The sequence below is a fragment of the Gopherus flavomarginatus genome, chromosome 3 (genome assembly GCF_025201925.1).
Source record: "Gopherus flavomarginatus isolate rGopFla2 chromosome 3, rGopFla2.mat.asm, whole genome shotgun sequence".
NCBI classification, from domain to species: Eukaryota; Metazoa; Chordata; order Testudines; family Testudinidae; genus Gopherus; species Gopherus flavomarginatus.
Genome location: NC_066619.1, coordinates 234285353 through 234297478, shown reverse-complemented (window position 1 = coordinate 234297478; position 12126 = coordinate 234285353). Strand labels below are relative to the sequence as shown.

At 40.7% G+C, this 12126-nt stretch overlaps 1 long non-coding RNA gene across 1 annotated transcript in view; it reads left to right on the top strand.

Annotated features, from left to right (window-relative positions):
• LOC127048393 (uncharacterized) overlaps window positions 1-11336 on the top strand; it is a 53259-nt gene extending 41923 nt beyond the window's left edge. Inside the window, exon 3 of the long non-coding RNA XR_007773639.1 lies at window positions 11021-11336. This is a non-coding gene — a long non-coding RNA (uncharacterized LOC127048393). The remainder of the gene's footprint in view (window positions 1-11020) is intronic.
• Window positions 11337-12126: the final 790 nt, after the last annotated feature.

Sequence of the window (12126 nt, the reverse complement as noted above, 5' to 3'; positions counted from 1 at the left end):
ATAGGTATTTCTGTGGCACCATCCTCCCTCACCCCATAGAACCTGCAGAGGGATCTCCATGGAGCCCAAAGACTGTGGCCAAAAAGGGTGAAATCAGGAGGCTGTTGGGGAGGGGATTGCACATCTTCCCCACACACTCTGGCACAAAAAAATGTGTCCAAAAAGTTACAGCAGCTATAGGATGTATTTACTTTCCTGTGGATCCTCCTATCTCAGGCGGGAAATTGCAGCAAGAGAGTGGCTCCACTGGAGGATGGTGCTGTTGGGGACCAGAACCACTTCACGCTTGGTCCATGAAGATTGTCTCATTCTCCCATGGATCCCCTGCTCCAGCAGATGTGGGCTGTGGCTTTTCCACAGGGGGCAAATCCTGCCTCCCCAGTGGGATGAGGCAGGAGAATCTCTGTAAGGAAATCATGGAATTTCCCTTGCAAAAAGCCCCCCTGAAACTTTTACCCCTGGACAGACTGATCTGATTCAAAGCATACACTGAAAACCACTTTAACTTTTAAAAATCAATTTTTTTTATCATAACAATACATCACACTTAATAGTACAGTCTCCCACTTTGCAAAGATGAGTCAGGATTAGTATCCTCAGTTTGCACATGGAGAAAGTGATGCCTGAAGCAGTTAAGTTTATTTTTGTTATAATTGATTATTGGAAATACTACAGGATTATGGAATAAAATAATATGAATATTTTAATACTTCAGAGCAGCTGAAGAAGTCACAAAAAATGTTTTAAAGCTAAATGAACAAAAGATGGAGTGCTTGAAATGCACACTTTGTTATGGCCACAATCCACATGTGCTTTTTAAAATCCAACTGCAAAATTATATGAGGGGAAAAAAGGAGCCTCTGGAACAGTGAATAATGTGTTTCTGATTTTCCTGAGACAAGGAAATCTCCTGGTTGTTCCAAATGTTTTATTTCTAATGTTATGTTCTTGTTTAGTGAGTTTCCTCTAGGAAGAGCTGACTGAATATTGGGTGTTCAAGCCTCACAAAAAGACCAGCATCTAGCAAAGACACTAATGGTGCGTATAAAGTATGTTCCAGGATACTGAAACTGAGCCAAGCGTTCATATGGTTCTTGTATCATTCGTCTTGTTTGGAATTCCTTTCATTGTCTCACTAATCCCATTGTGGTTTTCTTGAAAAACAAATATATATCATGGGGGTGGGGGGAACCTGTACACTAGAACTTAGTGATACAGCACATGCTGTTTCTATTTGCCTACATAAAGGATCTTGTATATCTTTACCTGCAATTTGTCTCATCCTTTTACATATTCTGAAATACTTCAGAGGTCACAGGAGCTTGCATTAGTTCTGCCTCCAAAGGAAGCCAGTTAAGTCTGCTCTTTCTTCCCAAAGGATTGCAAGGCAGGACAAGTCAGCTGAATTGGCAGGCAAACAAAAGCTATTTGGAAACGATAAGGAACACAACTGCTACACAGCTTAAATGTGGAATGCACACTGTGATTCACTACATGTCCCTTACAATTTCACAATAGCTCTCTTCTTTTGAGAGCAAAATCTAATGCCAGAGCCGAAAATAAATCTTACAGTATGTGGATTGTAATATTGTAACAGATTAATTTTCTAAAAATGAAGTATTTGGCCTCAAGTGTTGGGCCTTCAAGACTTGTGAAGAAATTTAATTTGTACTATATTTTATATTAAATCTTGACACCCTCTGATACAAAGCAGCAGGTTACATCTCTATGCAAGAGACACCAGCCCTGCACCCCTGCTATTCCAATTTTCCAGCACAACCCCATATCCTAACAACAACCACACTTAAGTCCAGCCGTAGTATACACAAACCATTTGCAGTTTCTTGCAGTAATCACAATTCCATAATCCTGTGTGCCACGAAACCAGGAGTGGCTTTTGTGTCCCAAGGGGGGGAAAGTTGAGAACCATTGGGCTAGTGGACTAAAACATAGTGCTAGGAACTAGGCAGTCTTGAGTTCAGATCCAGATTCTACCACTGACTTGCTGTGTAGCCTTTAGCAGGTCATTTAACCTCCTTGTGGGCCTAATCCAAATCCCATTGAAGTTAGTGAGAAGATTCCTAATTAGAGATGGTTGGGGAATTTTTTGATGAATAGTTTTTCATTGGAAAAATGCCTCTTCATCAAAACTGAAACTTTTTGAAGGAATATATCCATTTTGGCTAAATTCTGAGTTGGTAAGGATTCTCAGGCAGGGGCGGCTCCAGGCACCAGCACGCCAAGCGCATGCCTGGGGGCGACCAGCCACAGGGGGTGCTCTGCCAGTCGCCGCAAGGGCGGCAGGCAGGTTGTCTTCGGCGGCATGCCTGCGGAGGGTCCGCTGGTCCCGCGGCTTCAGCAGACCTCCCACAGACGTGCCGCCGAATCCGCGGGACCGGGGAACTCATAGACTTTAGGGTCAGAAAGGACCAATATGATCATCTAGTCCGACCCCTGCACAAAGCAGGCCACAGAACCCTACCCATCCACTTCTATAACAAACCCCTAACCTATGTCTGAGTTATTGAAGTCTTCAAATTGTGGTTTGAAGACCTCAAGCTTGCAGAGAATCCTCCAGCAAGTGACCCATGCCCCACGCTGCAGAGGAAGGCGAAAAACCTCCAGGGCCTCTGTCAATCTTCCCCGGAGGAAAATTCCTTCCCGACCCCAAATATGGCGATCAGCTAAACCCTGAGCATATGGGCAAGACTCACCAGCCAGCACTCAGGAAAGAATTCTCTGCAGTAACTCAGATCCCATCCCATCCCATCACAGACCACTGGGCATACTTACCTGCTGATAATCAAAGATCAATTGCCAAAATTAAGCTATCCCATCATACCATCCGTTCCATAAACTTATCAAGTTTAGTCTTAAAGCCAGATATGTCTTTTGCCCCACTACTCCCCTTGGAAGGCTGTTCTAGAACTTCACTCCCACAGGGAAACCGCCAAAGGCAGCCTGCCTGCTGTGCTTGGGGTGGTAAAATACCTAGAGCCGCCCCGGTCAGTCAAAAGATGACACAGCCCAAGGCCTCCTAGAATAGCCAATTGCCCAGTGGTTAGGGTACTTCTCTGGAAGGGAAGAGACATTGGTTCTAGTCCCTGGTGTGTATCCAGGGACTTAAAGCAAGGTCTCCCACCTTACAGATGAGTGTCCAATTACTCAGCCAATGGTGGTTCTGGGCAGAGATGTGGTCTCTCTGTTTTTTCATGGGGGGAAAAAAGTCAAAAGTTCTTGGTTTCACCCTAATGCAGCTGTGAAAATTTTAGTGGTACAGAAAAACCATTTCCTGCCCAGCTCTACTTCTAATGAGTTCAGTGGACTTTGGATTAGGTCCTTTGCTGAGATAATAATCACTGTATCTTAGAAATAATACGTGAAAATTATACTTGCGTACCTCAATGATGTCACAACAATTAATTGGTAGTGCTTTGAGGATGTAATGCCTGGAGCAAACATTAAATATTATTATTTTTCCTGGTACAATATTAATCTATGTAAGAAATCTATGATTATAAAATGCAAACAACTGTAGATTAAAACTGTCTTTTTCGGGACTCGTTTTTATGCATGCTATATAATTCAAACACTTCATTGTGGTCTTCCCTCCTCCCCCATCAAATTGTAACAGCAAGTGGATCATTATTCCATTTGTCAAACATTGAGAAGAGTAGGAAGATACATCTACACACTATAATGTTATTGTCATCTCACTATGATTGTACACTTTGGCAATGTGGCATTTGGTGAGGGTACATAGTTGACGATGACTCTTGGGAATTCATGGGAGAGATTGTGTAACCGAAGTGGAACTGTTGTGGCACACAGGTCAGCAGACTGCAGACTCAATAAGTAGACAGAGACAACTACGGTGGTTTGCCCATGTCATCAGGCTACCCACTGGCAGAAGCACAAGGTATGTGGAGGGAGGAGGTGGTGTGGAGGACAACGATTGACCTATCATAGGATGATTGACAAGGATGCTGCCATCATGGAGACAATGTTTGTTGGAATCAAACATCTTGCTTTGGACAGAAAGCAGTAGGGAAAAACAGGTTTCCTCATGTGCTACTAGGCACAGGAGATTCTAAGTTTAAGCTCATGCTGGTCCTGGTTTGTTTTTACTGAAGAGCTTTCTTTCCATTCCCCAAATTAGATTTGTTGCCTTCCTCTTTCCCAGTGTTTGAAAAGCTTACCCTTGGAAGTATTTTGCGAGCACTTTTTCAAATACAGTGGGGCTACAAGCCCCCAAACAAACCAAGGTTTGTATCATCTTGATGGACTTTTTGAGTTTGTATTTGATTTAAAACTATAACACAGGATAAATAAAATATCTTCCTTAATTTTTAAACTTCCTTGCTAACTACAGGACAGTCTGTTCCTGTGTAAGGAAAGTTCATAAGTGAAGCCATTAGAACTTTGCTGAATATTTGCCAGGTGCTCTTGTTAAAACTCCATGGTTGCTTAATATAACTCACAACAAATCTTTCCATTTGTCCAGTCAGATGATATGCTAACCAAGGAACAAAGGACAATTATTACAAACAACTCAAATGCTAATTCCTATGTAGTAGTCTCTAAATTAAAACCAATCGTACCATTTTATAATCATGCCCAATACTTTTGTGAGAACTTTCACGCTGGACCCTGATTTTGCAGAAGTTTTTATTTTAGGGCTACAATTTTAACCTTATCTGCCATGAACAGGGGGAAGCAGGTAGCTGCATTGCCCCATGAACAGGCCAGGGAAAGAAGTGTAACTTGGCCCCTTTTCTAGATGTATCATACACCACAAGAGACTGTATGTCTTTTTATGTATTTGGTGTCGTTTGGTATTTTGAAAGAGTACATCTTTTGAAATCACTGAGATAGCACTTACTGTTCAAATATACGTTGAAAACGCATTTTAGCAACTTTTAAATGTTTTATTCATGACTGCGTGCAATATTAATGCAAAATATTTTTACTTCTCATTTAGAAAGCTGAAACATCATAAACTGATAATTGGCTATCTTAGAAATAGATAGAGTCAGAGATTGGAGTGAGAGATTGTGTGACTTTAAACAGCGAGCCAGCTGCTGTCTAGGTTCTCTAGCTGAGTAGTGTGGAATGGACAGCATCTCATTCCATTGATCATCCAATTATTTTAATGCAAAATCTGTTCTCATTTGCTCCTAAAATCATTCCACAAGGCTACTGAGAATACCTGAACTGATAATTTCATATAGCTAGAGGAGTCCACAGCTAGTGGCTCTTTAGCTAGCTAGCAAACAAAATACAGGAGATCATAAAGGGATGGTTATATTTGTTCAATTTCAATATTGTCTGCTTTGCAAGTATTGTCACCTAAGAGTTGTAGTTGGAATAGCTCTTATAAGTGACTTATTGTAAGAATTCCTGCTACATAAACTCATCAAGCTTTTATTTTATAGTGCACTTAATATGACCTTGATTTTCAGTAGTTAATATGCTTTTAAATGGTTTAAAATCATAGCAGGCTCAAATGTGAGATACAAGTCAGTCTGGATCAGAATTACCGTATTTTTAATGAAAAATATATTAATTCATTTTAAATGTACAAGTGTCATATACCTTTTTTGCCCAGCTTCAAACCAAAGTAGGAAATAAATCCATAATGAAAGACTAATGACCAGGGTCTGATTGTACATCATTGAAATCAATGGAATTTTGTTACAGACTTCAATCGGAGCAGGATCAAGCTCATAAAGAGACACATGCTATATTGAAATATGTAATACAATACATTATGTATTGATAATACTTTAATGTAGTCATGATAGTACTTTGCACTTCTGTTGACCTTTCATCTTAAATTCAAAGACCTTTATATTTCAAGATTACATTTAATTAAGATCACAACTCTACTGTAAAGTATGCCTCCCCATTTTGTACAGAGGACTAAAAGGAGACACAGAAGTTAAGTTATTTGCCCAAGGACAACTAGTGAGTTAGTAACAAAGTCATTATTAGAATGTAAGAGTTCTGACTCCCACAGCCACGTTACAATCTGCTCTAACCACTTGAATGTACACAACAATTGTGGTGGCAGAGCATTCAATGTAGTAATTTGCTTTCATGGATCAGTAGATCCTGAAATGAAGCTGTGACATTTGCAAACTTCATCATTCTGATCAGGGGCGGCTCTAGACATTTCGCTTCCCCAAGCACGGCGGCATGCCATGAGGGGCGCTGTGCCAGTCGCCTGTCCCGTGACTCCAGTGGACCTCCCGCGGGACCAGCAGACCCTCTGCAGGCATGCCACCAAAGGCAGCCTGCCTGCCGCCCTCCCGGCGACTGGCAGAGCGCCCCTAGTGGCATGCCGCCCCAAGCACGTGCTTGGCATGCTGGGGCCTGGAGCCGCCCCTGATTCTGATTGTACTCCAGGGCATTGAATATTTTTATTACACAGAAAGGTGAATGAAGCTAATCAATCAAACCCCAAACAATTTTTAAATAAAAATATTTTAATTCTCTCATCCAGGTTTGAAAGTGCTAGAGAAATCAACAACAGAGAAATGTTACCTTGGGGGTAGGATGAATAACTTGTTTGTGGGTAGGAGGAAACAAGTGAATGGTTGTCTGAACTAGTGGCCTACACAGAAAATATGTAATCTGATTGGAAACACAGAGCATATAAAAGCTTTAGTCTTGATTGTTGGGAATGATATTTGACTTTTTGGGTTCTGATGGCTAAAATATTCCACCCGGCAGATAATCAAGCAATAGTAAACAGATGGTCACTTCAACCTGAAGGTAAATATTACATGAAACAGTCTTTTGTTGATCATTGAAATGTGAAGTCAGTACATTAATAGTGTTTATATATTCTGAATATTTTAATATGTATATAAATCTCCCAAGATATTAAGTGTAAGCATTTTTTGGTTTTGGTTTTTGTTTTAAACTAACATTCCAAAGAGATAATGAAGTCAAAAGGAAAGGAGAAAAAAGTCTTTATCTCTGAGCCAATCAGGAAGCAGAAATGTACATATACACCTTCTTGGGTCAACAGTGAATAATAGTTTTTACTGAATTCAGTTACAGCCAGTGACAGTGAAGTCACTTACATGTGGAATTTGAATGGTAAATGTTGGTCTGTTGTTGACCTCTGAAAAAGTAAACAGAAATTTCCTGACTTGCCACATGACTTTTCAGCCATTGACAAGCCAGGATTTGCTTCCTGTAAACTGTTGGTTAACTACAAAGTTATATTTTTTTTCTTATTATGTAACTGCCTTTGTTGCTATGGAGTATATTAAGCAAAAAATGGGAATTGAGCTTGTAAAGTTAAATTGAGGTATTTACTTAAAGAGTTCTGCAGAGCAACTGAAATTACTCCTATGGTTCAGTGAATAGGGTGCTGGTCTGGTCGTCTATTCCTGCCTTTGCTAATGATCTGCTTTGAGACCTGTAATAAGTCACTTCGCTGCTCTGTGCTTCAGTTTCCTCCTTGCAAATAGGGGTAATGATACTTACTTTCTTTGCTATAGTTCATAGACATATATGGATGAAAAGTGTGATGTAGGAGCTGTATGCTAACAAACCATGGAACTGAATAATAAACTAGGATAAATGTTAGAGTGACCAGGTGGGTGAAGACATATCTTTTATTGGATCAACTTCTCCTGGGGTGAGAGGCAAACTTTCAAGCTTACATAGAGCTCTTCTTTGGGTCTAGGAAACTTAATCAGTGTGTCACAGCTAACTACAAGGTGGAACAGATTGTTTAGCATAAGTAGTTAATATATTTTATGAGATCATTCAAGGTGAAGTGGTCCATTAACACCCCTCCAGTTATAGGGAGGAAAGGAAGGAGTGGGAGGAAGCAGCTAGGGGAAGGGGGGAAAGTTATTCTGTAATGTCCTTTGACCAGATCCCTCAAGGGGGTGTAACTTAGATGAATAATTGTTTGAGAGTAGGTTGAAAAGGGAAGAATTTCTAATGAGAGCTGCCTATGTGGAAAAGAAGTAATGTGAATGGACACAACGGGCCTTATTTGGATTGCATTCTCATCAGTTTTACAGTGGTGTAAATTTAGTGATTTTGGGAGAGTCAGTCCTAATTTACATTGGTGGAAGGGAGATAAGAATCAAACACAGTTAATGTACTTAGGGGTTTCAGTGTCATTTGTGAAAATACTATCTGGGTTTTTGGACTGTGAACAACTGGAATTTCTTTTTTGTATAACTCTTAGGCTATGTCTACACTACAGACCTTACAACGGCACAGTTGCTCCACTGCAGTTGTGCCTCTGTAAGGTCTCCTGTGTAGCTGCTCTGTGCTGGTGGAAGAGAGCTCTCCTGCTGGCATAATTAAACCACCCCAACAAGTGGCAGTAGCCTTTGCTTTGACCCCTCCAATGAATCCCCTCCTAGGAATATGGGGAAAGGGAACACTTGTTTTCAAAGATGCTGAATATTTGGGGGAGGAGGAAGACAAGAAGAAGAGAATTACATGGAAAATGAATGGTTAAGTCTTCTTGTTGTCCTTTTTTCTTTGCCCTATTTACTACTTGCTGGCAATGGAGCAGATGGGAAGATGTCCACAAATTGGGTGTCTATTTGATAAGGTTATATTCTGCTTCCTAAAAGGGATAAAGACCATCTTAAAAAAAATGACTTATCTTTTTGAATCTAGAGTTGTGGCTGTGTTGGTCCCTGGATATTAGAGAGACAAGGTGGGTTAGGTAATATTTTTTTATTGGAACAACTTCTGTTGGAGAAAGGGACAAGCTTTTGAGCTTAGCGTTAGGATCTCACTCACCTTGTCTCTCTCATCTCTGTAAATGTTACTAAGGGAGTTATATTTTATTTGAACGCCTACATCTTTAAAAATCTGGAAATTAATATACTGGTGCTATCATGGGGCAAAACAGTGTGAATTCTGAACAAGAAAATGAAGATAATAATGTTCATGAAAGTGGTATAACCAGTTAAAACTGGTTCTAGCAAACAACTGTAGTTATACATTGAGACACTTAAGTTCCAAGTGGGATTCAATAGCTTTACATTCCAGATGAAATATTGATGGCTCATATACAATATTCTCTGCAGAGATGCCCTAGCATACCAACCTTTGTTTTTTGGTACTTGGAATTTGTAATTCGTCCAGGAGCTGCATTCTTCCAAGTGTTACTTCTATTTTTTGGACTGACTCCATGCTTGATACAGAAAAAGAGTGCTCAGACCATATGAGACTATTTGAGCCATGTCTCCATACTATAGCACTGTATTACCCTCCTCTGCTATGGTACACTTCATCATCACAGGAGGATTTATGGAATACCAACATTTTTGACAGAGTCCAGGCTCAAGCTTCCTGTGTTTAATTCCTGTTCATGTTTAACCATTTTCACAGTATGTTGTTCAAAAGTGGCTTGTATTAGTGTGCTGGATGCTGCAGTAGCTCCAATTTCTCATTTTTGCTAAGAAAACTGAATAGCGTTTTTTTTGTCAACTTTCGGCTGCATATCTGTAGTCAACTGCCTGAATAATAATTGTCTGAATACTAATAACTATCTTTAATGAACAGAAACGATTTGAGGCTGTTATACAACCTTGTGGGCAGCAGTGCTGGCTCATTAGCATACCGTAAACCACATCCCTCACAAATTATAACAATGAGGCTCTTGCCTTAGATGAAAGGGGATGAAGAGAGTTACTGAAGGAAAATGGTTCATATTCATATAAAGCACAGCCATGTTTATCCAGCCTCATTTAGCCCTATCTGGAATGTAGTTATGTCTCTCTAGTGGGAATCACTTACCCAGTTACTTCCTGGGTTGGCTTAACTCCTGTTTGTTTGGCTGGTTTTGATTATCCTTGAAATGCTTTGCGAGCTGATTTCTGGAAGCAAAATAAGTGGGCATTTTCCCAGCCATTAATTAAAGCCAATTAGTGGTAATTTTACTAATATTTATTTTTGATACACAGTGAGATTTTCAAAGGATTCTACAGTGGTGAGGGTAGGTATCCAGGTCCCATTGAAACTGAAAGGGAATCAGTGACTAATTCCTGATTTGCTTTCAAAAGTCTTGCTCACAGAGCCATTGCTGTACCTGTTGCTTTACAACCAAAGGACACAACCCTGCCCTAAAGAGCTCACAATCCATGAGCTCAACTCTGCAAACCCTTCCTCACATTTGTAGTCTTTTCTCACATCAGTGGGCCTTCTGTACGTGAGTGGGCAGCAGCTCATTCCTTCTGGAGCCCTACACCCAGGTTTGTGTTTTCCATCACTGTACCTGCTGGGCCCAGGAATACTGGAATTGGTGAAGTTATGGGGTCAAGATTTCTAAATGTTGTGGTTTGAGCTGTTTTAATGCCAGCCTCTTCCCCACTGTGAACAAATCCAGCCCCTTCCCACAATACTCACAGAAATGAAAAATAGAATGTACTTATTTCTAAGAAAAATCCTGCTTACTCCTCACTAGTAAGTTTTGCAGGAGGGCTAGAGTCCGGGTTTATTTAGAAGAGTCTGTCATCAGCGTTCCATGCTCTGAGAATTACATGTACTGTGAAAACCCAAACATATGCAATAAAATGAGAGAGGCACATGAGCTGTTCTGGATGGGAAAGACAAAACCTTCCATTTCACTTCTTGGCCCAGAATTTGCATGTTACATAAGGAGGAAAAGGGAAGGGGCAATGGGCAGGGGGATAGGACCCAAAAGGATAAGAGAAGATAAAATCTGATTAAAATGCAGACTAGTATAACGGCAGAACATTAGTCAGTCTTCCTTGTGGAAAGAGAAAAATGTCTGATTATGCTGCTATAGAAACCAAGTAGGGTATGTGGGTGGGTGTGGGTGGGTGAGGGTATGAGTGTGTTTCTCTCCTCCCACCTCCCTTTTTCTTGGAATGAAGATCTTATCTTACTCAATAAGCTTTGTGCTTTGTTGCCCAGATGATCGTTCCCAGTACAAAGAAAAGTTGTTTTCCTGTTTAATTTCTCTTAAAATCTCTGCTCTCTCCCTCTTTTGTTCTGTTATTCACAGTGATGCATCTCTGTGCCAGAAGAGCAGTTAAACTAGTCTCCATGGTTTAACTGTCTTCCCCAGTGGTTGGAACATGGGTACTCTGCCATAACGGTACACATGGTCAAGGATGCTTTGAAAAGTAAACAGTGACCTGGAAGGAACACACATTGTCTGTGTTTCTGAACACTCTGTCCACACAGCTTTCTTTGCTTTAAAGGTGGATGTTAGTTGTTATATGCCACACGCGTTAGAAAAAAAGAGAGACAGAATCTGAGTTATAAAATTAAACTCTGCCTTGTTGTCTGCATTGCAAATAAATTATCTTCTTTATGGAGCTGCAGAGAATTGTGCATGAACTGTTTCTCTCTGAATAACAGCACAAAATTTTATTTAAAAGACCCTAAAATGGGAACATAGGAGTTGCCACACTGGATTAGACCCTAAATCCATCTAGTCCAGTGTCTTGGCACTGATGGTAGCCACTACCAGATGTTGCAGAGAAAGGTGAAAGAAACCTTACGTTAGACTGGTTAATAGCTGGGATAAGCTGCCTCCCCAATACTTGGTTTAAACCTTGGAGCATGAGGTTTCATAGCTCTTCCAAAGATCGTATTAGCATTAACTGATATTCTTGTTATCCAGAGAAATGTCTGATCCCTTTCCAGTCTGCTGAAGTATTTGGCCTCAGTGAATGTCTGTGGCAACAAGTTCCAGAGTTGAATCATGTTCTGTGAAAAAGTATTTCCTTTCACCAGGTTTGGATTTTCTACTGTTCGGTTTCATTGACTGTCCTGTGGAGCCAGGGAGAACTGCAGTTCCTGATCTGCCTTCTCTAGACCAATCATTATTGTGACTTTTGTCACCTCCAGTGGCATTGGAGCAATTTGTATAATGGGGGAGCTGAGAGCCATTGACTAAAACCATAACTCCAGTATAGTATGGAAACCACTTCAAGCCAATGGTGCTGCTGCATCCCCAGCACCCCTAGTCCCAGAACCCTGTGGTCACCTCCATTTTAATCATCCCCTTCCTAAAGATAAACAATCCCAATCTCTTGCCGGGGTGTGTGTGTGTATGTGTGTGTCTTTCACTTTCACTTCTTAGGTGTTTTCCCAGTCCCTTCT